This window comes from Mus pahari, chromosome 3, assembly GCF_900095145.1.
Source record: "Mus pahari chromosome 3, PAHARI_EIJ_v1.1, whole genome shotgun sequence".
NCBI classification, from domain to species: domain Eukaryota; kingdom Metazoa; phylum Chordata; class Mammalia; order Rodentia; family Muridae; genus Mus; species Mus pahari.
In genome coordinates this window covers 44,725,929-44,729,089 of record NC_034592.1, presented here as the reverse complement: position 1 = coordinate 44,729,089, position 3,161 = coordinate 44,725,929, and the positions used below count along the sequence as shown (strand labels likewise).

The 3,161-nt window shown below is 38.4% G+C and overlaps 1 protein-coding gene across 3 annotated transcripts in view; it reads left to right on the top strand.

Moving 5' to 3' along the window:
* The window catches only part of Cytip (cytohesin 1 interacting protein), a 67,395-nt gene that overhangs the window by 12,079 nt on the left and 52,155 nt on the right, over window positions 1-3,161 (top strand). The window contains exon 1 of one of the 3 annotated variants that reach the window (XM_029535799.1): window positions 1,515-1,564. The exons of the other annotated variants lie outside the window; for them this stretch is intronic. The gene's annotated coding sequence lies outside the window, so the exon portion shown is untranslated. Of the gene's footprint in view, window positions 1-1,514; window positions 1,565-3,161 lie in introns of those variants that run through there. 3 annotated transcript variants of the gene reach the window in all.

Sequence of the window (3,161 nt, the reverse complement as noted above, 5' to 3'; positions counted from 1 at the left end):
ATATATATATATACATATATATATATATGTATATATATATATGTATATATATATATATCCTTCTAGTAATTGTGCTTAGTAAGAAATGAGCTCAAGGCTTAATGGCTTACATAACCAACCATATTCATTTTGTCCACAGATCTGTTTAGCCTGGGCTCAGTGAACATACATTATCTTCACTAAGGAATAACTGAGTTGGCTCAGAGTCCAAGGCTGGCATTATATAACAGCTCTATTGCTCACATGGTGTACTTGATCTTGTTCTCAGTTGGGACCTCAGAAAGTGGTATGGCTGGAATCTAAATGCAGTATTTCTGTTGAGTAGCCTAGCTTCCTCAGAACACAGTGATTGACATCCAAAGATCCTAAAAGAACCAAAAGGAAGCATTTTATAGTTTGCCTGCAAATCTCACAGTGCTTCATTACTGTGGGCTTAGCCAGATTTCAGTGGAGAGAAAGTCTCAAACCCTAGCATGTAGGGATGGCAAGAAGAATGGGATATAATGATGGCACTATCTTTGAAATATGTCTTATGACCAAGTAGGCTTTCATCTCGGGCTTATTTCTCCATGCTTTAGACTTTTGTTTTTCAGTTTTATATACAGTACATTTCAATTAATGTTTAGGAAATATAACTATCGAATAAAATTTTAAAGGAGGCAGCTTTCTGCACTGAGCTGGATTAAAACAGAAGATGTGTAGCTCTTACAAAAAGCCCTGTGCAGAGTCTAAGATCCCACAAGTGAGAACTGGTGGGGTTTGTTAGGAAAAGCACATATAGTTATGTCTTCATCTCAAGACATCTTGGGGCAATAAAAGGATGTGCTAGATTGAGCTTCTAAAGAACACACACCTTTATCTCAATCAACGAGGACATCTATAACCCTTTCTACAGAAGCATTCTTAAACTGCCCAGTGCCCTGATGTTTGAAAGTCATTATATCAACAGGAACAGAAAAAATAGAAAAGATGAACAATAAAAGTGAACATTAGTTTGTGCTGACCTTCAAAATTGACCTTACCTATTGTAAGTGCCTCTCAGAGTAGAACATGAAGAACTGCTATCACTCTTGGTCTTCTCACATCAAGAGTAGATCTGCAATACCAGTTGAGGCTTCCTGTTAAAGAGCATCTCCTGGACCAGTCTTGCAGCATCAGTTGAGAGTAGGGAAAGTACACAGGTAGATGAAATGGCATAGTCACATACCTATTCCAGAATTCATCTCTGCTATAGCTTCCCTTGTCTTTCTTATCCTTCTGACTAAGTTCTTCATCCTCTGTCTCATTGGATCTCCCAGCCTATGCCAATTTTCTCTGCTTTCAGAGATGCTGATGCAGCTACACCCCATCACTTAAAATGATAACCTGTACCTCAGCCTGGCCCTTGAAAATCTCCCCACCCCATACTTCGTGTGTGTGTGTGTGTGTGTGTGTGTGTGTGTGTGTGTGTGTGTGTAAAACACCCTCTCTCTTCCTTCTTAGGAATCTTAATTTGAAGATGCAGACTCCATGGGCTGTTCTCATGTTTCTATTCTGGCTTAAGGAGAATTAAGACTAGCAATCAGTAAGTACCTGTGATAAGGACTTGAGTCAGATATAAAGCTGAAAAAGAACTTAGTATGCTCACGTTTAACTGTATTTGGAAAACATCTGTCAGATCAACAAAGACAATATAATTTCCTTACTTTCCCTGGCTAGGTGTGCACACAACTACAGCCAGGAGTCTGCTTCCTGGTGACTTGTAGGAGAGGTCTGTCATGCAGCATATACTAGTTCTTCACTTAGATGGGTTGGCAGACTGCATTTTTCTCCTGGAGTTTGTGGCTCTTTTACTGTTTTGAAGCATCACCTTTGAATAGACCTTAAAGGTAAATTTTACATATACATCCATCCTTGTTTGCCTTGTTCCTCAATGGATAATATTGAGCAGCAGAGTATGACTTCATGGTAGTCACTGGAAATTTCCTCAGACACAACGAAGCAGCAGCTCAAAAGTGAGTGTCATGATATTACAATGTCGTGAGAGCCTTTGAATATTTGAGTCAGATTCCTCGGTGGGAAATTGATCCAAAGGGCTGCTTGGATTCTCAGTTCTCTAGCTGAGTTCAAGTTGTGGCTTTAAGAATGATTACTTTTGCAAAGCTGCAAGACCTTGGCACTTAGTGTCTTCTCACTGTCAATGGCTTCAGTAGGGTAAGAGGAAAAGAAAATTAAATTTCCCAGTGTGGCAAGGTTTTGTGGTTTAGTTTCCAGCTCTTGGAGCTGAATCTTGTTTGCTGGAGTTTTGCTGTGATGCTGGTAATGAAATTGAGGTCAGGTAGCAGAGCAAAATATTCAGACTCACTGCCATTGTCATTGCCGATGACATCATCTTCCCGGTCTCTGATGATGAGTCAGAATTCTTGAGTACCTCTCTTACTGCTCCTTAATCACCAACATCACAATGTCTTAACTTCCCATTGCTTATGTTTTGGAGGCCTTTATCACTGCTACTCTTAACAGCCTACCACTGTTGTAATTCAAGTGCTTATCACCCATTTTTAATGTTACATAGCAGATGTTGAGCTGCCTTCAGCATCCCTTCCTTGCTATAGATCCACAACCGAAACAGCTTCCTGAAAATTAGTTAATTTCTACTAAAAAAGTAAGATAAAAGTAATTTTTACTTTTATGATATAACCAAGGGCAACGTTTCTAGTATAGATATAGATATAGATATAGATATAGATATAGATATAGATATAGATATAGATATAGATATAGATATAGATATAGATATAGATATAGATATAGATATAGATATAGATATAGATATAGATATAGATATAGATATAGATATAGATATAGATATAGATATAGATATAGATATAGATATAGATATAGATATAGACATAGATAGATATGGGCCTCACCCAGAATCCTCAGTAAGGTGCTTGGTTGTTATCAAGCACACACTACACTCAACAAACACCAAATTGCTTTTGTTTCTGGTCCTTCCATTCAGTTTTCTCCTCTTGTCAGCTCCCCTGACAATACTAACCCAGGGGGCACTGTTCCTCATTGTTAAAACTGTCCTTCTCACTATTATACATAAAGCTGCTGTGAGCATAGTGGAGCATGTATTCTTACTACCAGTTGGAAGATCTTCTGGGTATATGCCC